Below are 27,361 nucleotides of genomic sequence, written 5' to 3'. Positions count from 1 at the left end.
CATCCAGGAGATAGAGAGATCCCCCCCTAAAATCAATAAAAAACCTTTCAACACCTGGACATCTAATAGTTAAGCTTGCAAATTCCAAAGATAAAGAGAAGATCCTTAAAGCTGCAAGAGACAAGAAATCCCTGACTTTTATGGGGAGGAGTATTAGGGTAACAGCAGACCTCTCCACAGAGACCTGGCAGGCCAGAAAGGGCTGGCAGGATATATTCAGGGTCCTAAATGAGAAGAACATGCAACCAAGAATACTTTATCCAGCAAGGCTCTCATTCAGAATGGAAGGAGAGATAAAGAGCTTCCAAGACAGGCAGGAACTGAAAGAATATGTGACCTCCAAACCAGCTCTGCAAGAAATTTTAAGGGGGACTCTTAAAATTCCCCTTTAAGAAGAAGTTCAGTGGCACAATCCACAAAAACAAGGACTGAATAGATATCATGGTGACACTAAACTCATATCTCTCAATATTAACTCTGAACGTGAATGGGCTTAATGACCCCATCAAAAGGCGCAGGGTTTCAGACTGGATAAAAAAGCAGGACCCATCTATTTGCTGTCTACAAGAGACTCATTTTAGACAGAAGGACACCTACAGCCTGAAAATCAAAGGTTGGAGAACCATTTACCATTCAAATGGTCCTCAAAAGAAAGCAGGGGTAGCCATCCTTATATCAGATAAACTAAAATTTACCCCGAAGACTGTAGTGAGAGATGAAGAGGGACACTATATCATACTTAAAGGATCTATTCAACAAGAGGATTTAACAATCCTCAATATATATGCCCCGAATGTGGGAGCTGCCAAATATTTAAATCAATTAATAACCAAAGTGAAGAAATACTTAGATAATAATACACTTATACTTGGTGACTTCAATCTAGCTCTTTCTATACTCGATAGGTCCTCTAAGCACAACATCTCCAAAGAAACGAGAGCTTTAAATGATACACTGGACCCGATGGATTTCACAGATATCTACAGAACTTTACATCCAAACTCAACTGAATACACATTCTTCTCAAGTGCACATGGAACTTTCTCCAGAATAGACCGCATACTGGGTCACAAATCGGGTCTGAACTGATACCAAAAGATTGGGATCGTCCCCTGCATATTCTCAGACCATAATGCCTTGAAATGAGAACTACATCACAACAAGAAGTTTGGAAGGACCTCAAACACATGGAGGTTAAGGACCATCCTGCTAAAAGATGAAAGGGTCAACCAGGAAATTAAGGAAGAATTAAAAAGATTCATGGAAACTAATGAGAATGAAGATACAACCGTTCAAAATCTTTGGGATGCAGCAAAAGCAGTCCTAAGGGGGAAATACATCGCAATACAAGCATCCCTTCAAAAACTGGAAAGCACTCAAATACAAAAGCTAACCTTACACATAAAGGAGCTAGAGAAAAAACAGCAGATGGACCCTACACCCAGCAGAAGAAGAGAGTTAATAAAGATTTGAGCAGAACTCAACGAAATCGAGACCAGAAGAACTGTGGAACAGATCAACAGAACCAGGAGTTGGTTCTTCGAAAGAATTAATAAGATAGATAAACCATTAGCCAGCCCTATTAAAAAGAAGAGAGAGAAGACTCAAATTAATAAAATCATGAATGAGAAAGGAGAGATCACTACCACCACCAAGGAAATACAAACGATTTTAAAAACATATTATGAACAGCTATACGCCAATAAATTAGGATGTCCTAATCCCTGGCACTTATGAATATACCACCTTACATGGCAAAAGGGACTTCACAGACTTGATTAAGAATCTTGAGATGCAGAGATTCTCCTGGATTACCTGAGTGTGGCCCTAATATAATCACAAGATGGAGGCAAGAGGATCAAAATTAAAAAAAAAAAAAAGTGGGGAGATGTGACAATGAAACCAGGGTTTAGAATAATGTACTTGGATGATGAAAGAAGAGTCTAAGAGCCAAGAAACATGGGTAAACTCTAGAAGCTGGAATAGGAAATAGATTTGCCTCTAAAAGCCTCCAGAAGAAACACAGCTCTGCTGACGCCTTGATTTTTAGATATCTGACTCCAGAACTATAACGGAATAGGGCAGCCCCAGTGGCCCAGCGGTTTAGTGCGACCTTTGGCCTGTGGTGTGATCCTGGATCAAGTCCCACATCGGGCTCCCTGCATGGAGCCTGCTTCTCCCTCTGCCTGTGTCTCTGCCTTTCTCTCTGTGTCTGTCATGAATAAATAAATAATTTTTTTTTAAAAAGATGACTCTATATTCTGTATTGTTTCAAGTGACTAAAATTGTGGTAACTGGCTACAACAACAAAGCAAAATTGATATTCCTTTCCTTGCTCATTCATTGAAGAAGCTAACACCAGCCAACCAGGTTTCCCAGGCCTCTGCTGGCTTACAGCTCTGCTCAACAATGGGAGGTTGAGAAAATGAGAGAAGCCAGGGTATTACTTTCCCTTCTTCCCACCCCAGGCAATGACTCCAGCCAACTCAGTCCCTGTCATATCACCTGGGGGGCACAGGATCTAGAAACACCACTGCCACCCTTTGTCCCCCCGCTCAATTTCTAAGTGGCCTCACCTTCTTCTGTCTGTTTGTGCAGCTCTTCTAACACCTTTATGATGAATTTAGCATGTTAAATTCCCTCTATTAAAGTATCTGATTTGTGTTATGCTTTCTTGACTGGATCCTTTCGAGAACCGAACACGTTCCTAATGTCTGCTTATATTTATTTCCTGTACTGGCGTTGCTTGTTCACCAGTGGTTGAGACGACTCATACATTTAAAATCCTCTCCCACATCTTTTAGATTACAGTAGAGTAACACTGATGGCTTTCCAGGGGATTGACAATCTTTTCCCTTCCCTCATGCCCTGCTTCTGTCAGCATAATGGATTGGGTAACTCCTCAGGACAGTGGTGGAGTTGCAATTTCATTAGTTTATGCAAATTGTATAATTCAGGTGTGAATCAGCCAGCCTCTTTCTATGATCTAGTGACCTAGAAAAATGAGAGCAACTATGTTCAGTGAGGAATTCTTTGTTCACTCGGCCCAACTTTCATTAGCAAATCAGAACTAACAGTTTTTGGTGTGTGAACTGAAAGATCATTCATGTCAATTTCACTTAGCTTTATTGCTACAGCTAAGGTAATTAGGCAAGGTTTTATTTTAAGACATTGCTAAATGAGGCTATCATTTGGGATAGTTCAATATAGGATTAGTTCTTGAGCTTTCTTTGCCAAGGTCTTAGAGTTCTTTGGAATCATAGCACTGGCCCCTATAAATAGAATCTGAAGGCCTAATTCCTACCCTGCTTTATTAATTTGCTAGGGCTGCCATAACAAAGCATTGCAAACCAGGTGGCTTAAACAACAGAAATCTATTGTCTCACAGTCCTAGAGGCTCAAAGTTCAAAATAAAGGTGTTGAGAGGGTTAGTTTCTCCTCAGGGCTGCAAAGGAGAATTTGTCCCATGCCTCTCTCCTGTCTCCTGGTGGTTTTCTTGCAATCTTTGGTGTTCCTTGGCTTTTCTTCACCTAATGTTCTCTCTGCATACATATTTATCTCCAAATTTCTCCTTTTTATAAGAAAAATAGGGTATTGGGTTAGGGCCCACCCTAATGACCTCATTTTAACTTGATTACCTTTGTAAAGACCCTATCTCCAAATAAGGTCATATTCTGAAAAACCAGAAGTTAGAACTTTAAACATATGAATTTGGGGGAGATAAATTTCAACCCAGTAACACCTGTTCTCCAAGCAAAGACTTTTGGCATTCATGTTTTTTTTTTTTAAGATTTTATTTATTTATTCATGATAGAGAGAGGCAAAGACACAGGCAGAGGGAGAAGCAGGCTCCATGCTGGGAGCCCCATGCGGGACTAGATCCGGGACTCGACCCGGGACTCCAGAATCACGTCCTGAGCAAAAGGCAAGCACTAAACCACTGAGCCACCCAGGAATCCCTCTGGCATTCATGGTTTTAATTCTAGTTAACTGGGTTTATACTCCATGTATCTCAAACTTTTAGAGTATTCACAGGTTTCTATTGTGCCAAAGCCAATAACAAAACTCATTTGACCCAATGGACCATTTTTTCTACTTTTAATGTTCTTTTTAATGGGAATAGCAAGAGTGATGTGGACAAGTTTTTCTTATTAATCCTGAGGATACTAAAACAGATTAAAGACTCTATTATTGTTGTTATTATTTAAATTTATTTGTAAATTAAGAGTCATGATGAATTAATGATATCTAGTTGTATATTCCTATTAATCAAATCCTATTAAGTCACAACAAAGGTAAGATTTTCAGAACTCAGCCAGGAGTAAAAAAAAAAAAAAAAAATGATAACACAATTTAGATAGAAGAAGAAAACATCTAATACCATATTATTAATGCAGAACTAGAACTACTCTGCCCTATGTTCTTTTCCCCCCAAGCCCATATGTGAGCACATTAATTTATTAGATTCTTAAATAATGTATTTTCCTACTTCTTATTCATTCTTCAGTTTTATTCATTCCTTCTAAACTTTCCAATAGAGAATTTATTTTATAATATTAAAAGAAAGGTAGAATGTTCAAGAACAACATACTTTAAATCATATATAAGAATGAGACCAGACACACAGCTTGAGGACCAGAAGAATGTCTCTATTTATATAGTTATATATGAGATATATTGATACACAAAAACACACTCACCAAACATACAGAACACATTCCTCTTCTTGGGTATATAAAAATAAAACAAAACACAAAAGCACTTCTTTACCAGATCAAAGTTGCAAGTGCTTAGGTCATAGCTCCTAAATAACACTTTCCTACAGCAATCTGAACTAATTCAAGGCCACTCTTCATATGTTTAGAAGCAGAGAGATCAACTATATAAAAAGAAAAAGAAATGAACATGGACTCAGAATACCGTTTCTCCACAGGTACATTTTTAGCTAGCCACTCGAGACCAAGGGCTGCTACATGACTCAGGCACATGCACCTCATAACCCGGCTGTATTAACAAAGCTACTTGTTCCACTCCGCAGTGGGATTCTCAACAGACTCCTTTCTGACTACAAGTCATGAAGTTTTTATCTCCAGATACTCCTGCCAGCTCCCAATCCAGTAATCCTAACTGTCTTTAGAGCATACCTTATTTTTTTTCTCTTATGTCCTAGCCATCACCACCTTGACTCATTTATCATGTTAAAATAGAGCACGCATTTTTTTCCTATAAAGCCCTTTTGTTAAGACTAAAACTGTAGCATGATAAGAGTTGTCAGCAAAAACCACAGAGAAACAAGTACTTCTTTTAAGAACTTTCAGTCTTCTGTGAACCACACACACTAAAAATTAGTTGATTATAACTCTCAAATAGGAAACATTTTTATACCGTTTTGGGGGGAAGGATGCAGCTACATGCTGGCCTCTTGCTGGAAGCCTAGACTTTGCTGTGTCTTCATCATGAATTTAGTCACTTGAAAACATCAAACATATCAAAGAGTTTGGCAAGAAATCTTTCCTTCCTTTTCCAATTTCCCACAGACTTTACAAACTTTGGCCCTTGAACACTCAAAACCATACAAGCCTATTACTGTAAGCATACTCTGCCTGAAAATTAATAGACAGAGCAACTTTATATTCCAGACATAGTCTAAAACTTCAGTTCTTGAGATCTGGAACCAAGCAGAAAATTTTAAGTGAGAACAAAGGGTATCTCCATCTCATATGTCTGGAAGAAAATTAGCATTAATACCTGTAGTCTCCAACTCCATAGGGACTGAGAGGAGGTCATAGTATATAATTTCAGTTGCTTCCTTGGTCCCTCATTCCCCCACCCCATATTCTTCTCATATTCATACTGTTTATATAAGCATTTGCATTTTATTGCAGAACCCTATCCCGTACTAACCTTAGAACTCAACAATGTATTTTAATCTGAAGTTTTTTTCGTTTTCAAAAATCAGCAGTTAATTGGCATATATTATAGTCATAATAACAGTGTAAAGCTTAAGAGAGGGCTCCAGATTCAAACTACCCCAGTTCTAAACCCAATGCTATTAGCACTTACTATTAAGTTAAAGCATATGAAATGCCTTTTTTTGTAGGTAGGTAGGGCAAAAAGCCATTTAATGCACCCAAGTCTACATGGTTCAATTTAATTGAAGTCTCATCAATCTGAAAAAAATAGGAATAACAGTCTTTTGCTTAAAGAGATAATAAAAAGGTTTTGATTGTATAATTAACTATAAAAGTAGCAAGTAAAAAGTAGAGTAGGATAGTGCTTCTCAAACTTCAAAATGCATAGGAATTGCTTGGCAATGGGATTAAAATATAGATCCTGAGTCATGACTTTGGAGATTCTGCATCTCTAAAAAGCACCCACGTGATGCTGATGGTGCTATCCCAAGGACCACATTTTCCATAACAAATGTTCTAAGATGGCTCCCTTCTCTAATGACAGGAATCACCTGGGGTGTTTGTTACAGGTACTCCTTCTTCCCACCCCTAAAAAAGTACTCCTTATCAGGCTCTTCCCTTGGAAACTTTCATTCTTGGTCTGGGCAGGGACCAGGAATTTTTTTTTTTTTTTTAATTTTTAACAAGTACCTTCAGGTGAGTCCACTACTAGAAAAGTATGGGACGCCCTGTTGTAAGAGAGGTGAAAACCAAATTTTATGTGAAGAAATCACTTCCAGCAGAGAGGTCAGAAAAGGCTTCCCTAAGGAGACAACCAGTGAAATAGGCCTTGAAAAATGGAAGGATTTGACTCTAGGAAAACATTCCAGAGCAAAGCTAGAATGAGTAGAAGCAGAGAGAGTTAGGATATTGTAGCACAGAAGGGGTCGATGCAATTAGTTCCATTTGCCTGGAGTATAAGGTTCATGAAGAGGAGGATCTCAAATACCACACAAAGACAGTAGAATTCAATTTTGAAAAAATTAGAAAGCTGTTGACCCTTCTGGAGCAGTGACAGGATCAAAACTGGGCCTTTATCCCCAGAGCTATTTATTACTGAAGTTGGACCAAGACTGAATGTCAAAGAATTGTGGGAGATTAGGAAGCAGAGCCTGTGATTTGGAGCTGAGGGCTGAATGTGATAGACTCAGAGATGAGTCTTTCTTTGTCTCAGCTTCATCATGGGTCATATGTCCATTTAAACATTTAGGTGTTCACGTGATGTGTGCTCTTCCAAGATATTTGTTTTCTGTGTCATCAATCCAGAGAGAACCGTCTGTGAATGGCTATGTGGATCCCCAAAGCATGGAATGATGGGAGAGTCTTTTCCAAATCATGAATAAGATTAGTTCTCATCATCCATCCAGCCTTTAAGAAACTCAAATGATGTCCTGAGGACGCCTTGTAGCTCACACCAAACCTATTTTTTCCACGCTCCATCTCTGTCTAAAACAGCATTTGATGAAGTCCAACTCCTGTGCTCCAGAGCAGTCCATGACTAAATAAGCACATCTTCCAAATTCACAGCCCTCCAACTCCAAAGACGCACAAAACACCCTCCCTTTTATTTAGGACCATGTATTACAAATGTGGCAATGTGTTTCACCTTTCTCCAAAAGCAGTATTTGGATGGATAGATGAATGGATGGATGGATAAAACTCTTATCCATCACCCCCAAGCACATGAGGGTGCTAAATTCTACTTTCAAATTTCAAACTCTACCCCTTAGGTCATTCTTCCCACCACACCAGCGACCCTCCCAGCATTGTTGCTGCACCAGCTCCACTCCTCCAGAATTATTGCCACCTGAAGGCCACTGAGGCCTCCCGAGGAGCAAACTGCCTCCCTGTATACTAGGGGCTGCCCCTCTTTGACGCATTTGCCGCCTAAGTGGTCATGTTCAGCCCAACACATATCAGAGCCAGTGTTGTTCTGGGTACAATGAGTTTTTTATTCCCCTAGTTCATGGTATTAGATATTCAGCCAAGGCAGACTTCACAAACATTGAAGTCATACCATCTCTTACAAAAGTTTAAAGAACTTTAAACCTCTTCTTTTTAAATGACAAATGGGATTCAAGAGCTTTCTGAGAGGAGCAACACTGGCCTGGATGAGGTAACTTGATTAAGGCTTGTGTGTACCCTGCAACTATGCTTAATATAATAAAAAGGAAAAGCCCTGTTTTGTACACTAGGAACCCAAGAGAATTATAAAGTGAGTGGGAAAGAGACAGGAGGAAAAAACATATGAGTAAGGCACTTGGGAGACAAAGGAAGAATGGCTTCTCTCTTGAATTCTAAATCAGCAGTATTAAAGATGCCCTCCACAAGACCCAAATAAAAATAATTAAAGAAAAAAAAAAAACATGGTAGCTCATGTGCACTTGGACATTTTTGCCTCAGCAGTAGCCAGCAGAGCTGCCTCTTGAAGCCTACAGGCTCCACTGTGGGCAGCACTTCGGTCACAACTGAAAGCAGTCCTGAAATAGTGCTTTATGTTAAAGCTTTCAGTCCCTTGAATACAACACATTTTCTTTTCTTCTCTTAAACACAGCCCACTGCTACCCAGGATGCTTAAGGCATTCTCAGCACTCCTGCTGGCTTGCCTCAGGTCATCTATCTACCTTTTGTTTCTCAGGTAGTGGCTCTGTAAAGTGGAAACAATACCAGGTTGCCTGCCAGATCATTACAGCCGCCAGTTTTTAAATACCTACCGTGCTCTAGGTGCTTTGTACAGAGTGCCATTCATCTTTACACCAACTTGTCAGCACAGTTCTATTATTCCACCCATCCTACAGATGAAGAAACTAAAACTCAGAGGCAAAGTCATTTCTCCAAAGCCAGAAAGTAAGTGGCAAAACCAAGAACTAAATCTAGGTTGATCTAGTCCCATGGCTTATAGCACCATGCTTGCCGAAATGACCCAGTGAGTAACCTATTTCTGACAGCTAATTGTATTCCCAGGTTAAAAATCCTATAAAGTAAAAAATAGGGGTTAGAGCCCACATACATACTTAAGTGCTTGGTCCTCATCACTTATCCCCAGCACTTCTCCTGAGATCTCTCTCTTCTGAACTTCAGTCATAAACTACAATTCCTCCTCTCAGCTCTCCACCTTCATGCCCACGAAATTGTCACTCTGTAGCCACAGCACCTATTCTGAACTACACATGGGGGTTTGGTTGGGAGAACATGAAATTCACCACAACTGAATATGACAATGCTCACTTGAAGGCAAATAACGTAGGATATGAGAAGGGTATTAACATCTCCAAAGAGGACAAATTTGCCACCCTCAGCACAGCTATCACAAAGCCAGTTTTATGATCTTCCAGGCACTTTAGGTACTCCACCAGAAAAAAAAAATACAGTATTTTATTCTTAATCACTTTTAGACATGCTTTGTCCCACCAATTTAATAAAAATCATATGGCTTTGTTCACGTGCATAAACTGCAGATTTTGGAAAATATTAATGTGTCCAATTCTTCATCAACATATAGATTCTTCTTTAGCTACCATGTTACTGAGAGGTTCATCCTTAGTAACCTATTTTTAAATAAATTCACTCCATATTATAAAAGCCCCTTGGGGGCGTCTGGGTGGCTCAGTGGGTTACAGGTTCGACTCTTGGTTTCAGCTCAGTCACAATCTCAGGGTTGTGAGATGGAGTCCTGCATCAGGCTCTGTGCTAGGTGTTGAGCCTGCTTAAGATTCTCTCTCTCCCTCCCTCCCCAAAACAAAAGCCCTCTGAGTGAGTGGAGATATACTGCTAACACCAGAGTCTAGGGAAGTTGGCCTCAGGTTGGAGGGCAAGCTGGATCACATTTGCTTAACTGCACGTTTGGGTTAACCAAAAGCCAGCTAATCAGAACCACAGGGTATTTAAGTGAACTCCTTTGCATCTATAAAATAGATTCCTGAAGACCAAATAAAACTTGCTTAACCAAGTGTGCTGCTCTCATTAACTCATTACCCTTGATGTTTTCTCATAAAAGTTGGTTTGGGTCAGACTAGTGGTCATTTAGGGGAAGAGCCATATCCTAACAAAACTCTTAATGGCCCAAAAACACACACATGAAAGAGGTAGTTTGTCAAGACGAGAGCCAGAAAGGAACTCTGGAGTCTTACTGCTTTGCATGGCACCTTCTCCTAACCTCAGGGGCTACCCCAGCAAACTAATGTTGCCATTTAGAAGTTGAGACAGGGAAGCGACACAGTCCCACTGGCTGTTTTCTACTCAGCGTTAGGATCATCTTAGGTGAAAAGAAAATACAAAGTGGAACAGAATATGCAGATAATCTTTACTCTTCTCACCTTTTTTTGTCCACAATATACCTTTTCTGCAGCTTTCCTGATGGTAGACTGTCCTCTCCTACATCCTTCCTTCCATTTCTCCTTCCTTCCCTCCCTCTATATCTACTATGGGAGCAAGCATTTTCTAACTGTTGATGTGGTAGGAGAAGGAGGAAAGGGGGTGGTGGAAATGTAGCCTTGGAATTAAGCTCTGGGAAACAAAATAAGCAGCCCACAGATGACTCATGTAGGGAGTTTTGACTTCAGTGTGCAGGTCTAAAGAGAGATATGGATTTGAATCCCACCCAGAAGCCATAGATCAAGGAAAGGCTGTCTCTTTCTTCCATCCCTCCTACCTCATTCCTAACCTAATTGAGACCATACCCTCCCTCAGAGACACTAAACAATTAGATGTGAACTCAAATGGCTGTGGCTTATCCATGATGTAGTCATTAGCTTCCCTTCTTTTTCACACAATTCCAGTGTAGAACAGTAAGCACAGAGTTGGAGATATTGGACTACCAAACGGAAAGACTCAGTGGGGAGGGCCCTGGGAAGCCTGCAGAGCAGCAGCAGTTTGAAGCCTGCCACATGTGGAAGGAAATATGACACTCCCAGGAATCTGTGCTCCCCAGAAGCAGATGCTGATCACTACCCAAAGGCGGGGCAGACAACTTGGCTTTTGTTCCTGCTGGTTTATTCATTGTTCTAATGTGATTTACAGCATTTTTATGAGACAAAAAAGCCTGAATGGTTGGAGATGAACTGGACTTGGAGTCACACAAAAAAAATCTTTCTGATGTATTTGCTTGCTGTGATTCTAAAAGCGCTTTGTTTCCCCCTGAAAAGAAGGCTCAATGCCTTCATCTACCTCAATTAAGAAGACTGAGACATTGAGATATCTTAAACTGCCCACCAGTGTGTGGTCACTTACACCTCACAAGCCATGTGACCCCTCCCTGGTAGCAATGGTGAGAATAGTAATGGATGCACCTATCAGAATATCCAGCAAAGAATAAAATTGTTGCGTTCTCTCCATTCCCACTGAAGCCTCATCACCTCACACCTGGAACGCTAAACCATCTGGTCTCTCTTACCTTAGGAAGCTTCTCTTCCATTAGATAATCTTCCTGCTCAAAAACTTGAATTCCCACTTGCTGAAGCATATCTAAGATCCACTATCTGGCTATTTCAGGTCCTTCCTAATTTGACCCTGTAATGTGCCTTCCAATCCTGATTTTCCAGTAACTTTCAATATTAATTTACTGTCTAAACCTCCCCAGCCTCTCCCCTACTGTATACTATACACATATGTTCATTTTTCCTGCTGTCACTCTCCTTATACTTTCATTGAATCCCCAATCTGTGCTAATCCTACTAAGCACTGGTGTCCCACTACCCAACAACTTCTCTTACACTGAACCGCAGAATTTATGGTCTGCTCCAGGTAGGTTATGATTTAATTATTGTGGCAGAGATGGTACATTTCCCCCCAAATTTTATCCTCCTTTCTTTTCTTTTCAGTTACAGATTCCACTTTTTATCTACACACATAACTCCCATTTAGAGACTATATTTCTTAGCTCCTACATGAACATATAACTTAAATTCTGCCAATGGAAAGTGAGCTGAAATCAATTATACAACATTTTATAACCTTTTTCAAAAAAAGACATTATGTAAAATTTTTTGAAGATTTCAATCTTTCTAAGTAATTGATAGAATAGAAAAATCAATAAGGATATAGAACCTTTAAAAAACAATGTAAATCAATTTGACCTAATCAATATTTATAAAGCACAAGACCCAGTAACAGCCAACTACACTTTCAATTCAAACACTTATCAAACATTCACCAAAATATGCCACTTATAGCTTGGCTCTAAAACAAGTTTCAAAAAATTAAAAGAACTGATATTAAATAGAGTATGTTCTCAGACCACAAGAGAATTAAATGATAAATCAATAAAAACAAGGTTAGGTATCTAGAAAATGTCCAATATTTGTTAAGTGATGCATTTTTATTTTTTTTAAGATTTTATTTATTTATTCACGAGAGACACACACAGAGATAGAGAGGCAGAGACACAGGCAGAGGGAGAAACAGGCTTCATGCAGGGAGCCCGATGTGGGACTCAATCCTGGGTCTCCAGGATCACACCCTGGGCTGAAGGCAGTGCTAAACCACTGAGCCACCAGGGCTGCCCAAGTGATGCATTTTTAAATAACCCATAAGTCAAAGAAAAAATCAAAAAGAAAGTAAGAAAGTATGTTGAGGGGCACCTGGGTAGTACAGTCAGTTAAGCACCCGACTCTGTTTTGGCTCAGGTCATGATCTCAGGGTCATGAGATTGAGCCACACATTGGGCTCTATGCTGTGCTCCTTGGGATTCTCTCTCTCCCTCCCCCTCTGCTGCTCCTGCCTGCTTGCTTGCTTGCTCTCTCTCTCTCTCTCTCTCTCTCGCAAATGAATATTTACTTTATTTATTAAATAAATATTTTAAAAAATTTTTTAAATGTTGAACTGAATAAAAATAAAACACATTAAAGTTTGTGAGACACAGCTAAAGTGATACTTAGAGAAAAATTTATAGCTTTAAGTGCATCTATTAGAGGAGAAGAAGAAAAGGCTAAAATATATGACCTAAGGTATTACCCTAAAAAGATCGAAAAGGAAGAATAAATTGAACCCAAATTAAATAAAAGGAAGAAAATAATAAAGAATAAAAATAAAGGTATCATACAGTAAGCAAATAGAAAAAAATAAATAAAGCCAAATCCAGCTCTTTAAAAATGTTAACAAACCTTATAAAGTTCTAGTTAGATTTATGAAAAGAGAAAGGGAGAGGATGGGTAGAAACAAAGATAAAACACAAGTTACTACTATCAGGAATGACACAGGGGATATTGCTACAGATTCTACAATACTAAAAGGGTCACATAAAGCATGAGCCATAAAAAAATTAATGAACTGTAATTCTTCAACATTATAAACTACAATTCTCTGAAAGATTCCATTAAGAAAATGAAAAGACAAGCTATGTTGGAGAAGATATATACAGTACCTATATCTGACATAGATCTTGATTCCAGAATATAAAAAGAACTCAAGAAGACAACACAATTTTTTAATGGGCAAAAGATTTTAACAGATATTTCACACACATAAAAATACACAAATGGCCAATCATCACACAAAATCACACCCAATATTATTAACCATCAGGGATGAATACTAGAACAGCAGCAGATGTCACTGCATAGCTACTAGAATAACTTGTTAAAACAAAGGCTGATAATCAGAAGTGTTGGTGAGGCTGTAGAGCAACTGAATTCTCATTCACTGCTAAGTATATAAAGTATTACAAGCACTTTTGAAAATAGTTTGGCAGTCTCAGGAAGTTCAATACATACTTACCATATGATCCAACAATTCCACTCCTAAGCATTTTCCCAAGAAAAATGAGAACACATCCACAAAAACACTGGTATACAACTGTCCATAGTCGTATATTCATAGAAGTTCCAAAATGGAAACAGCCCAAATGCCCATCAATAGAAGAACAGATTCTAGTATAACAAAGAATACTACCCAAGAACAGGAACAGACTACTGGAATATGCAAAAAAAACAAACAAACAAACTCAAAAACAGGATGCTCAGCAAAAGAAATATATACAAAAGAGTATGTTACCAGGTGTATTGGAGGGCCTACATTAACATGAAACTGAGAGTGAGTGTCTGCTCCAGTTTGCATCTTGGGATCTCCCTTGCATCACCTTAATCCCAGCCTGAAAGTACTTATGTGAAACCCTACAACAGGCAAAACTAAGCTATGGTACAGCAGACCAGTGGCTTGTCCTGGACCATGAGTAGATGCTCTTTACTACAAAGAGCTCAAGAGAACTTTGGGAGTTATGAAAATGTTCAGTATTTTGAGTAGGGTGATGGTTAAAAAGGTACAGAAATTTCTCAAAATCCAATCAACTGTAAAATTAAAATAAGAGCATTTTATTTTCTGTAAAATACCTTACAGAAGATATTGTTCATGCTCCACTTTCTCTCTCCTTAGGAGATATTGTTCATGCTCCACTTTCTCTCTCCTTAGGAGATATTGTTCATGCTCCACTTTCTCTCTCCTGCCTTGCTATGAGCTGGAGTGTGGAGGATGTAGGGATAAGCCAGCTTCATTCATGGTAGAACAATCAGAAGAGAAACCTGGACCCCAGGAGCCTAGCTGCACTGGTTGAAAGGGCAAGTGATCCTGGAGAGAAATAGGCTCCTATCTTGTTTGAGTCACTGCACTTTTGAGACACTAGGTAAAATAGCTTAGCCTAAGCCCCAACTAGCACAATTACATATAATTGAGTATTTTTATCAATGACTTACATGTGTATTAGCTTTATCCATTCCAAATAGACTATAAAATCTTTCTAAGGTCAAACCTAGAAAAAAGCAAGTCTTATTCCCCAAACCACTCAGGACACACAGGTTCATCAATGATGGCCACATCCCATGCTTTGCTTTATCACCCACAAGGCCTCATCTAATTGAACCCTATGGAAGTAACCAATACATTCTGGTTGACTGATTAGTACATTCTCTGTCCCAGGAATATTTGACAATTAAGCAAATATATTATAGTCATTTCATGATCTCCTATGAAAAAAAAAAAGGAGAAATTGTTAAAAGAAGAACTAACATTACATTTAGATAGTTAAGAACACAATAAAAGTATGATAAATTCTTAAAAGTGGTTAATGACAATATTGAGAAAGCAACAGAATCCACATGACACCAAAATATAAACAATTAGTCCAAGAGAAAACCATACTTGTTTGAACTATCAAAACTCATGCACACACATTAAAGTTTTCCACTTTTCATTTACTTTGTTGACACTGCATAAACAATATAGCCCTCTGCCATTCTTCCCACTAACCTACTAGAATCTAAATTCACTCACGCTTTGGGAGACTAGAGAAAAGTAAGAACAGCCAAAGTTTTTCCAAGTGGCTAGGCTGTAGCAGTAATTTTAGTGTAATTTATTCCTCTAAAAAAAAAATACAGGAAGATGAACAAAAGGGAGGTGCCAATGCAAAGTCATCAACAGATGGCTGGGTCCTTTTTTCACTGAGTACCTACTGTGTGCAGGGCCTCATCCAAGATTCTAAGTAAATAAAGATAGCTGGGCTGAAGCTACCCTATAAATAACAGTATTGTCTGTTACTTTTTAAAAAATTAATGAATTAAAGTTTCAGAGCTCAAGACCTATATTTCTCTCAAAAGATGCTGGTCTAAATCTCTTTGTGGCACCCTCAATCATTTCCAGGGTTCGAAGCTTTTATGCATAGTCTACATAAAATGGATGGAATTAGTTGTGAAGTCATGAGACACCACAGAACATTTGGAATCAATAGTGTAAAGGCATTAGATGTTGTTTCATCAGAAAGTTTCACAAGGTTTTCCATTTAACAAAATTTACTATAGAAAACAGAACATATCCTATTTTAGTCCCCTCAGATTTTGTTTTAAAAAACTAAATTTGCAATCTGGAGGTAATTAACATGTTTAACCTTTTAAAAAGTCCAAAATAAGCAAAAATTAAGAACTCACTGATGGGATGCAGTCATTTCTGTCCTTCCATCTATATGAATGAGATGCCTACATTACCTAATATTAGCCAACTTTGAAGAAACCAAAACTGAACATATAATCTTTCCATTTTTAAGACGCCTTATTGTCTCTAGTCTCATTTCTTCAATTTGTCTCTGAGGACTTAAAAAGAAGAACAGGAAAAAATCCACATTGTCTTAAGTCATGTCATAGACCCTGAGAAAGACACTCTCACCATATCTACAGGGGTAGCACCTGCAGTCTATCTATTTATAAGATGAAAACACAAGACAGTGGACATAATTCCTAAGTAACAACTAGGAAAGTTTCATTCATGCATCATCTTCAGGCAAGAGGAAGAAAACACACTGTCCTACACACATGAACACACACACCCATCTTCACATTCTTCCTAGATTTTCTTCTCTGGTAGTCCAGGGTTATGGCACTGATGAGGTACCAAACTGCTAGGGTCATAAACTGATATATCCTCTGGTGTATGGTAATGAGCCCCTTATCATCACATGGCTCTTTCTCCTTCCCTTCCTATGCACCTTTGTGGTGGAATAGGTCTTCTTCCTTGAGCAGACACAACTAACGAGGGAAATCCTGCTTCTTTGTCACACACTTCCATACCTCTGCCAACCCTGCCTGTGCTATCCCTCACCTCCAACTCCGAGAGAGGAGAAATCATTCATCTAATCTATCTGAGACCAAGGCACAGGGAGTGATTGTGTCTTAGAAGCAGGGGCCCTCAGATGTCCATCAACATATGAATGGATAAAGAAGATGTGGTGTATATACAATGGAATACTACTCAGCCATCAAAAAATGAAATCTTGCCATTTGCAATGACATGGATGGAACTAGAGGCTATTATGCTAAACAAAATAAGTCAGTCAGAGAAAGACAATTATCATATGATCTCACTCATATGTGGAATTTAAGAAGCCAAACAGAGGATCATGGGAGAAGAGAGGAAAATATAAAACAAGATGAAAGAGAGGGAGACATACCATAAGGGACTCTTAATCATAGAAAACAAACTGAGGTCACTGGAGGGGAGGTGGATAGGGGAACAGGGTAACTGGGTGATGGACATTAAGGAAGGCAAGGATGTAATGAGCACTGGGTATTACATGAGACTGATGAATCACTCACTGACCTCTACCTCTGAAATCAATAATAAATTTTATGTTAATTAACTGAATTTAAATAAAATAGCAAAATAAAATAAAGACAGACAACAACAAACAAAAAAGCAGGGGCCCTTGCATGTTTTCCTGCCTCCATGTGTTATGCTGACCATGGCCAGGCTTTAGGACTCTTTCCCTCATGGTTAGAACTAGTTGGCTCACCTGCTCACTCTCTCTCTCCACCTCACTTCACCTCTATCCCATCTTTCCTTCTTCCTTATCTGTTTATAACTATAGGGGGCCTTTATATTCAAGGGAAGTAGGAAGCCTCCCTTAGGCCTAGAGCCTAACCTGTTTTCCAATACAACTTTTATAAAATGAAATTATTGGATGCTTATCAAACATTAATAAAGTGGTAATTTAGCCAGGGTTCTCCAGAGAAATGGAATGGATAGGATATAATAAGAGCCATATATAAGAGGAGATTTATCATAGGAATTGGTTCACAAAGTTATGGAGGTCAAGAAGTCCCATAACCTGCCATCTACAATCTAGAGAACCAGGAAAACTGGGAGCATGATTCAGTCCAAGTCTGAAAGCCTGAGAAGCAACAGTATAACTCTCAGTTGGAGTCTGAAAGTCTGAGAACCAGGAAAGCCAATGTCCAAGAGCTGGAGAAAATTGATATCTCAGCACAAGTGGAAAACAAATTTGCTCTTCCTCTCTTTGTGTCCTATTCAGGCCCTCAATGGATTGAATGATCCCCACTCACATTAGTAAGGGCAGTATTTTACTCAATCTACAGATTCAAAATCTAATCTCTTCCTGAGACAGCCTCACAAATACACAAAGAAATGATATTTACCAAAATCCTTAACCTAATCAAGTCAACACATAAAATTAACCATCACACATGGTATTTAGTTTCTCATTTGGCTATTGTTTCATAACGTGTGCTCCCTCAGTAGGGATCTCCCAAGGTAGGGAAAGCGACTGTTGGGATTCCTGAATGTGGCCCTGAACCCCTAAGAGGCAATATGAATTTCCTCTCTCTGCCGTCCTTCATTGATCAGACTGCACTATGGTACTCCAAACAACCATGATATTTTTGTGTACACAATCCTCTATAATTCTCAGTTTTTACATATGCTATCTCATCTGACTCTCCAGCAACCTTGTGAGGTTGGTACAACAAAGATTATCAACTCAGTTTATAATAACAATACTAAAGCTAAGAATTTATTGGCTCACACAGTGAGTTTATTAAAAAGGCCAGGACCCAAAGCTGAGATCTAGAACTTATAGCTATGTCAGTACATTTCCCTCCATGCACCACCACAGTTTTTCAGGGTTCACTCATTCTAAGAGGGAGAAATGGAACTGCATCTGGGAAATGTGTAATGGGGAGGATTTTGTGAATATCTGGACATAAGAGGAGTATGAAAGTATGGGCCTGTGTGTACACCTACGTTGGCAAAGTACCAGAACATAAAAGGGATATACATCATTATCTGACCTAGCACAATTTTGTGAGTCTTATTACTTCTGAATATTAGTCCGGGACTAAACATGTTCATTCCCTTGATTCTTAGAAATTTACACAATAGCAAGAGTCCTCATAATCTTTTTCTGTTGACTCTTCTCAGTTTAACACAGGAAATCCTACCAGATTTCGCCACCAATAGGAAGTAACTGTGAATGCTACTATATATAGTCATATGTCACATCCTTCTTTTCTTCCACAGAATAGGCAAGATACTTCCAATGCAAAAGTTTCATTATTAAAAAGAAAATTTTCATTATTGGCATTATAATATTGATTTCTTCCTTCTCTAATACTTCTTGTTGATTTTTTTTCTTCTATAATACTTCTCACTTACCAAATATTGCTTTTAAACTAAAACTGTACAATTAAACTAGAACATCCCCAGAACCAATAAAAAAAGTGAGAAGACAAAGTGGAGGTTTATGAGACATCTTGATCAGTATAGACAAGTTAGCCCTGGGATTATTGGCATTAAGATCTACCTAACATTTCAGGACAAAAGCAAATCCCTATTGTGATAAAATAAAAATGATTCTGGTTCAGAATAATACACTCACTGTGGTTATTAATAGTAATATTCTACACACAATAGTGCAGCCAGACTGTAGATATGGAGCAAAAGGACGATGACAACCACATCACACAAACTTGGCAGGTAATGGAGCTTCTAACCAGCTGGAGCAAAAGCAAATTAACCAGTTTATTCCCATAGGGACACTTCATTTTCCAAGCTCTTGACGTGACAAGTGCTGCCAACGATCTCAAAGCAAGTAGACCAGTGTAAGTGCTGACAGGCTGGTTAGGTCTGATGCAGCTATCAGACACTGCTCTAAAGTACGGGGTATGTGTTCTATTTGCTCATAGTTGTCATTTGGCTAAAGAACCTGACCAAATTTACATATACAGTAGTCCTAAGTAGTGTTTTTATCAAACATCCGTATCTAGAGTTGGAGTTGTAAAATGAACTTCATGGTATTTCCATGAATTAGGTATGTCACTGAATCTTTTCATCAGTTGCAAAACTTAGCTGCTTACAGGAGGAAAAGGAGACTGAGTCCTGAGACTTTTGCCAAAAAGCTGAGGTAAACTGATTCTTCCATTTGTTAAGTGGTAATAACAATATTATTTTACTGCTTCATTTTATTCTGAGGCTTAACCAATTCATTTGCTGATTTTTTCCCCACCAAATCCTTAGGGGTAACCACTATAAGCTTGGCCACTGTCTGAGGGAATGGAGAGGAAGGGGAATGGGACAGAACAATGAACAAATAACCCTGGCCTATGGTGCTTAAATTCAGGTAAGGAGGTATGTGGGTTGGAGAAGACCCAAGAATAAACAAATAAAAAAGCAAAATGTAAAAAATGCCATGAAAGAACTTTTGTCTGTAAAAACTGTTGTCTGAATGGCCAGGGTGATGGTGAGTTTCTGTTTTAAAAGGAGGGATCAAGGAAGTCCTAACTCTTAAGATGCCAAAAAAGTTGAAAATATTTCATCATTTGTATATTCCCAAAGAATGGAAAACACTCAGATAAGTGAAAAGAGTACATTTCATGAGAAATGAGGCAGTCCACTCTTCATTCTGACCACTTTATTCTACTCTCTTCTGAAATGAAACCATAATGAATTATCTGAATGTTTATGAGTCAGTACTATTTAGGATTAATGAAAATTTCATCCTCGGATCTTATTAGCTTTCTATTAAGAGAGTAATGAGAGACACCATCATTGAAGAGAGATCATAGAACTAAAATTTGGACTTGTAAGAACCTAGTCTCCAGTCTACCCATAAACCCTTCTGCAATTTCATGCAAATTGTTGTTTTGTTTGTTTGTCTTAATGGACCTCAAAACATTTAGGAAGCAAAGTATATGAAACAAAAACCACAAATTAAATTAGAAAGGGAAAAAACATTTTTCAGCACTACTTTTAAGATTTTATTTATTTATTTGAGAGAGAGAGAGAGACAGCATGAGCAAGGGGGGCAGGGGAGGGAGAGGTAGAAGCAGACTCCCCGATGAGCAGAGAGCCTCATGTGGGGCTCTATCCCAGGACCTTGAAAGCCAAAGGCAGATGCGTAACTAACTGAGCGAGCAAGGCACCCTTTTCAGCAGTACTTTTAATAAAAAAAACTCTCAAAAGACATTTGAAAAGTGAGAGTGAAGTGATTTGTCAAGTGAGGGATAAAAGACTAATCAAAACATCCAGAAGAGAGTGCACACTATTCAAGGGAATGAGGGATGAGTGGAGATTTAAAAGAAAAGTCACTTCCTTGACTAGAGCCAAAGTATTGAAGAGGTTAATCATAGACAAGTAAAAAAATAATATAAACCAGAGCTAACAAGAGGATCAACTCATACATGGGAGAACTTCATGTCTGATCTAAAACTTCAAAGAAAAAGGATAATTATGTAAAAAAAATAATAATGTGGTTCAGGCAACAATCAAGAAAGAGAATTTGAGAAGTAAATTCAGTAAGTGAAGAGAAATGTTCTTCAGAGTCAAAGTAACATCAATAGGACCGAAGAGGTAACATCAAGGTATATTCTACAGACAGTCTATTATGCTTTCTATACTTCCAACTTTTTCACAATTGCTATTTAGTATTTTTATAATCAAGAACATAAGTAAATACAGTCTGAACAAAAGATGATAATACTAGAAGTAAACAGAAAGCTGTAAATATCCCAATTAAGGCATTACCACAAGGTTGGGAGTCTGATTATCATCTATTTCTATTAGAAACATTCTGGGTAAAGGAGTTGGGTGGTTTTACAAAGTATGTAGACAGAGAGTTGCTTCAGGTATTCAAAAGTTTCTACAGAATAAAATATTTGCACAACAGAAGTGTGAGATAGCAACAGAGAAGGTCATGGAAAAAGAGATAAAGAGTAGCAAGACCAGGGTCAAAAAAGGATCTTTACCATAACCATCTTGACACAAAAATCTTCATCAATATCCTCGGTGGAACAAATTGGTAGCTCACATCAGAATGACTTTTTAAATCTTTGCAGTTTCTTACAATTTGATCTAGAGAACTCTTTCAACCTAACTTCATCACACCCCCAGTAGAAACAAATAAAAGAGGGTATAGATCAGCTGTGGTAGAAATGCCTAGAAGCTCACCTTCTCAAGGTCTCCTCCAGCCCATAAAGTGGCTCCCTTGGGGCCCTTCTGTGGAGTCCATAGGCTCAATGAAACATGGTTTAAAAACTATTGGCTGTAAATTATATCTATATCTGTAAATTATATCTATATATTAGGAGTTTAACTCACTATATGGAAGAGTATTCATGTATTTACATAAATGTGCATTTAAATACTGTATCTTTAATATATAAAAATGAATTAATGTTAACTTTTAAATACAGCTGACATCTCTCTGATGTCCAGAGCTTATTGAGGACTACCTGAACCTGACTGAAGGCATCCAACTTTAGAGCCACTATCTTGATGCATGTACCAGGCTATGGGATCATACTGAACTGGCCCCTGTTTAACAGTCTGGCTCCATGAGAGTCAATTAAATGACACCCATCTTCTATAAAGGTGTTCATGGAAGACTATACTCAAGGATGGGCCATGAAATCCAGTGACCAGGTTATTTGATGGTCTGAGAATAGCTTTTGTAAGATAAAAGAAGCAGAAGAAGGATAATAAAAGACCAAAGTCAAATCTAAAACTGGAACAGTCTTTTGCCTAAGTACACTGTGCATTAATCATTTATTATTCTCTGGATTGAGGAGTTGGTTTTTTTCTTAATTTATCTGGTTAGTTTTTGCTTTTTTGCCTGGATGTTTGCCATTTAAACATCTTGATTAGACAATCCACAATGACATCTGCATATGTGATTTTCTCTGACTTGCTGAACTACATACCCCACTGGTGTGTAATATACAGAGGCCTACTGAGATTACTATGAAAAGGGTTAGTAGAGAATGATAAATGATCTACTTCAGACTCTAAAATAAATAAGCCCCCAAGTTTTAACTCTAACTCAATAGTAATGCATAATGGATATGAATCATTGCTATTTATCCATTTTATTTGACATTTCTTATGGGTTAAGGAAAAAAGAAGAGTAGACTTAGATCAGTACTTTCCATGCAGAGAAGTTCAGGAGAAAAATGAGCTGTCTGGTGGTATTTTATTAATCAGTTCTTAAACAAATGGAAAAATTCACTCCATGTATTTTGCCATTTAGCCTTATAAATAAGAACTGAGGAGCCAGACAATTGTTCAGGAGGCTCTAGAGAACCAAGGGGAAGTGCCTCTCAAGTTCCCTAACCCTCACTTCCTCCTCAACAGCAAACAGGGCTGTTCTCTTTTACCACCACGTATCTGAGGACCAGACACAAAGACACACAAGCCAGAGTTCTCTGGATTTTTTAAGGAACTAAAAAATGAGCAGGGTGGAGGTTGGGAAAAGAAGCTGCTCTTTCTCCTTCTAAAAGTTCCCTTTCCATTCAAATTAAAACAAAAAATGTCAGATTAATAAACATACACACATACACACACACATTATTTTCAGATACTATGAAATAGAAGTTCATTTTCAAATTTTCTAGGAACAGCTCCAACAGCTGCTTAAGCTCTTTGTAGTTCAAAGGTTTTCCAGGCAATAGCTGGCTCCCATCCAAGCCTAGAAATGACAAAAACCCATTTTTAATGAACGCCACCATGATGATTCCTCTAGAGAACTAAAAGGAGAGAGCAAAAAGGTGTCTGTGGGATTCCACTGAGCAGAGGTGGGTTTGGCCAAAATGATACATTTCAAAGAGTTTTATAATTCCAGTTACATAAAGCAGCATGGGGAAGAGTTGCTGTCTGGGTTCTGAAGAAGCACTAATAATATACCTAGCTGGGGGGTTGGGGGAAAGGGGTCTAACCATTGCAGCACAGAGTGTGGAAGTAAGAAAATGGACCTGCATACTTAGCTAAACAAACTGTTACTGTACCTGTTGCATTCCACTTCTCTTGAGGCCCTTGAATAAGTCTTAGGAAGAGATTTTTTAAAAGTACCACTTCTTTATTTCTCCAAAAGAAAAAGTATTTGATATCCTTCTTGAAATCAAGCCTCCATGTGAAAACAGGAAAGATTTTAAGTCTCCATAAGTTTTCCTTCTAATGTCTCTTATCTTACCTTGAACCTTGGTAGTTCAGTTTAGACCTAAAAGTCTAATTTTCCAAGGATTTCTCCTGAGCTTTTGTTCAAAGCAGCAGCCACAAAAATCATGCAGGAAGAAGGAGGTTGGGGATGCGGGGGAAATCCAAAAAGAGAGAGAGAGAGAGAGAGAAAGAAAGAGAAAGAAAGAAAGAAAGAAGAAAGAAAGAAAGAAAGAAAGAAAGAAAGAAAGAAAGAAAGAAAAGAAAGAAATCCTTAGCTCATCTCATGAATGGTTCACCAATTAAAGAATCCTCCCTAGCCAGCTTTCCTCCATTGTGATCAGATTCCACAAGCCCTAAATTGAATGCAATTAAAGGGAATGGGAAAAGGAATAATTCATCAAAACTGTCTTGAGACAATAGAGTATTCTTACAGAGCTTGATGCAATGCCCCCCAGCCCCTTGACCAAATTTTAGTCAGGCTTCTCTGGGCCACCTTTTTCAAGGGGGCCCCATCCCTGAGCATGTATTCGAAAGCCCAATTTTAGCAAGAATGCTGCTAAATCCACTTAGAATATCCACTCTCAATCTCTGACTAAATTCCTCATCCTCTACCTTTGTCATCTATTCTTCAGCAAGAATAATGCTAAGTCAGTTTAACAGAACTCCTGCCTTATTCCTGGTGTTTTCTCCTAGAAATTTTCCATCCACCAACCTACTGTGCTCCTTGGCTATAAATCCCCATTTGCCCAAGGGATTTATATTTGGAATTGAGCCCAAATAGAGAGACCTATTCTGAGATCCCTTTTCACTTATTGCAATAGTCATGAATAAAATCTATTTTTACTGCTTTAACTATTGTCCAGTCAGGCTTTAATTTGACAAGCTTATCCCTTCCATAAGGCTTAGACACAAAAAAATTGACTGTCTTATTCATGGACAAAACCATTTGTTTTTTCACAAAATGGAAACAATTTTGCTTAGAATAGGTGGTTTTACAGAGATCTCACACAGAATGGTTTCACATACTGAGAACTCAAAGAATCTAATTCTGAGCTCCACAGAATCAATTGTTTCAAATCAGTTTACAGAAGCAACCACAGTATTATTGATTCTACTTGAAAGAGGTGCTATGGGAAGTAAGAAGCCTTTAATGTCAGGATACTCCCAGACTTTATGAAAAAACTTCCAGTTTCTCAAGCCCTGCTATTTTTCTCCCTGTGGCTAAACTTTTCCCCATACCTTAGAGTGGAATGCCAACCAATCTATAGACTTGTTACATATTAAAATCTTCCAGGGTCCTCATTTTAGAGATGTGGGAACAGACACTCCCATTTATACATGCTCCTGGGCACTCAGTAATGTCTCCCAGAGTTGTACAACTTGTGCAAACCTAAAAAATTCCCAACAGACAAAAACAAAAGGAGAGATTTTAATTCCAAAATATATTCAAGTAAAAAGCTATTCTAATGAAAGAAAATAGGTCAATAAATCATTTTGCACCATAGAAGCAAAGAGAAAACCAAGTTATTTGATTAAAATCTGCATTCCATTGGTTTATCTCCACAGTTAAAACTTCATTTTCTTTATCAAAAAGAATAGTCTTCACACTCTAAAGAAGAGAATACCATGGTTGACAAGGAATCAGAGAGAAGACAGGGTGAAGAAATAGTTAAGAGAAGAAGGGTATCAGATCCAAACTGATGACATCCTAAGTAATAACAAAGCTAAATTTACTGAGTACCCACTACATGGCAAGCACTGCTCTAAGTCCTTTACCTCTTCAATCTTCATAACAACTTAATCTGATAGGTACTATTAGCAGCCATATTTCACAGATAAGGAACCAGAGTTAAGAGGGGTAAATAAGCTGCCAAAGCTTCACAGCCAGGATTCCTGTCTGAGCAGGTTAACTGCATTCTTCATCACTATATTATGCTGAATCCCAAAGGAACCTGCCTGAATGACAACTAAGACACTAACCCGGGGACAGGGGAAGTATAGCAGACTGAGGTAACAGTCAAAAGACTTGAAAAGGTCAAAAGTTCTTATTTTCAGAAACAGACAAAAGAAGATTATGAAAATGACATCCTCATGGTCTGACATTAAACCCCAGGAAGTACATGTCTAAACAGATGGTTTCTGAACTTAACAAAGAAAGCAGTAAGTACTGAGTACTACCTCAGGCTTATTACAGACAAGTCAGGCCTTCTGATGGGGCCACTAAAATAGCAGCCCAAGGAAATTCTGGAGACAAGGAACATCTGAGTTCAACAATGCATTGGCAATGTCTATCTTAACATTCTTAAAATCATAACAGATAAATGTGGTTAGTTAAATAGATATTCCCAAAGACAGTTGACCAGTAGAGGTCTGTCAAATAAGAAAGCGGTCTTAAGTGGTATGAAGCTCTCTATGAGTCCTGTTCTGCTTCTATTAATGGTTAGAATAAATACAAAGATATCACAAAGTTTGGAGGTAAAACAAATAGAAAGACCAAGAGAATCAACATTTTAAAATAATTGTTAAAAGGCTAAATAATAATGTATCCAAGCTCACAACATAAAACTTAATGAGACAAATGAAAAATATTGTACCTAACTTTAAAAAAAAAAAAAAAGTGCAAAATAAAGAATAGCCCTGAACTATTTATTTGATAACTGGAAGTTTGTACCTCTTAATCCTCTTTATTTATTTCACCCATCCCCCCACCCCCACTTAACCTCCCCTCTGGTAACCATCAGTCTGTTCTCTGTATTTAAGAGTCTGGTTGTTGTCATGGAGATGAAAAGTATAGCATAGGGAATATAGTCAACAATACTGTAATAGCTTTGTATGCTGACAGATGGCAACTACACTTATGGTAAGTACTGAGTAACATGTAGAACTGTTGAATTAATATGTTGTACACCTAAAACTAATATAACATTAATTATACTTCAATAAAATAAAATTTAAAACAAAGGAAAAGAAAAAGAAACTGTTGTCTTGAAAACAGTTCATGTGAAAAACACTTCAAGGCTTAAGTGGATGACAACCTCAAAATAAGCCCCCCAGCCTGAGCCTGCTGCCAAAAGAGCTAATGCAGTCTTAGGCTGCATTAAAAGAAAATGTAGCTGTCATTCCCTTGAGCTCTGATCACATCCAGGACTGGATTTATTGTGATCCACAACACATTTGAGATATACATTGGAGTGTATCCAAGAGGAGAACAACCACTATCACTTAAAGAGTCTAGAAACCATATCAGGAAACACAGTTGGTAGGACCTGTAATTCAATGTGTCTAAAACTTACTTCTCTCCTCTCACCCCATCTGTTTCTCTTCCAGTGTGTACTATATTGGTTAATAACACAATCTATTCATCCCCCTTTCCAACTTAGAAACCTAAATATCACCTCTGAACCACCCATGCCACTATTGACAATTGATTCCTCAATCCTGTCAATTTTTATAATAAATTCACTCATTTCTCTCCATCCACCCTGACTTACTTTCTACAACCATTGCTTGAACTATTGCAAAAGCTTCCCAACTGATCTCCTTGTTTCTGCCTTGAGTCACTTCAATCCACTTCTATCACTATAAGCAAGATAATCTTATGAAAAATCAAATATAAAGTTGCTCCTCTGCTTTAAACCCCCTTGTCTATAGGATAAAGTCCAAACTCCTTAGCATAGCTTCCAAGCGCATTAAGCTTTTCTCCATGGTCA

General features: G+C 38.2%; 2 long non-coding RNA genes across 2 annotated transcripts in view; one reads left to right on the top strand and one right to left on the bottom strand.

Moving 5' to 3' along the window:
• The window catches only part of LOC140633643 (uncharacterized), a 440,888-nt gene that overhangs the window by 289,382 nt on the left and 124,145 nt on the right, over positions 1 to 27,361 (bottom strand). The gene's annotated exons all lie outside the window — the stretch shown is intronic.
• LOC140633646 (uncharacterized) overlaps positions 26,434 to 27,361 on the top strand; it is a 33,604-nt gene continuing 32,676 nt past the window's right edge. Inside the window, exon 1 of the long non-coding RNA XR_012031224.1 lies at positions 26,434 to 26,511. This is a non-coding gene — a long non-coding RNA (uncharacterized lncRNA). The remainder of the gene's footprint in view (positions 26,512 to 27,361) is intronic.

The sequence above is a fragment of the Canis lupus genome, chromosome 5 (assembly GCF_048164855.1).
Source record: "Canis lupus baileyi chromosome 5, mCanLup2.hap1, whole genome shotgun sequence".
Lineage (NCBI taxonomy): Eukaryota > Metazoa > Chordata > Mammalia > Carnivora > Canidae > Canis > Canis lupus.
The sequence above is the reverse complement of the archived record's forward strand: the minus strand, read 5'-3'. Positions and strand labels throughout refer to the sequence as shown.